The sequence below is a fragment of the Anopheles coustani genome, assembly GCF_943734705.1.
Source record: "Anopheles coustani chromosome X unlocalized genomic scaffold, idAnoCousDA_361_x.2 X_unloc_81, whole genome shotgun sequence".
NCBI lineage: Eukaryota > Metazoa > Arthropoda > Insecta > Diptera > Culicidae > Anopheles > Anopheles coustani.
Window position 1 is genome coordinate 84,201 of NW_026525194.1, and position 800 is coordinate 85,000.

Sequence of the window (800 nt, forward strand, 5' to 3'; positions counted from 1 at the left end):
GCAAGTGGCCTCGAACAAGGTGACAGGGGTATCTTCACCAAGTTCTCAACCAACCCCAAGTACCCGGAGGTACCCAGAGTGTTGGGTCCGCCAACCACTACCAGCACTCCAAGTCCTCGCGAACATAAAGTGTTTGCCCGGTAGGGCCATTAGACCACAACGCTTGCTAACCATGCAAGTGGTCTCGGACAACAGGTGACACCCGAAGTACATCCGGAGAGTGTACAACAAGTGTTTGTTCACCAAGTCCTCAACCAACCCCAAGTACCCGGAGGTACCCAGAGTGTTGGGTCCGCCAACCACTACCAGCACTCTAAGTCCTCGCGAACCCAAAGTGTTTGCCCGGTAGGGCCATTAGACCACAACGCTTGCTAACCATGCAAGTGGTCTCGGACAACAGGCGATACCCGAAGTACATCCGAAGAGTGTATATCAAGTGTTTGTTCACCAAGTCCTCAACCAACCCCAAGTACCCGGAGGTACCCAGAGTGTTGGATCCGCAAACCCGTCCCGGCACTCCAAGTCCTTGCGAACCCAAAGTGTTTGCCCGGTAGGGCCATTGTATCACAACGCTTGCTACCATGCAAGTGGCCTCGGACAACAGGTGACACCCGAAGTACATCCGGAGAGTGTACAACAAGTGTTTGTTCACCAAGTCCTCAACCAACCCCAAGTACCCGGAGGTACCCAGAGTGTTGGATCCGCCAACCCGTCCCGGCACTCCAAGTCCTTGCGAACCCAAAGTGTTTGCCCGGTAGGGCCATTGAATCACAACGCTTGCTAACCATGCAAGTGGTCTC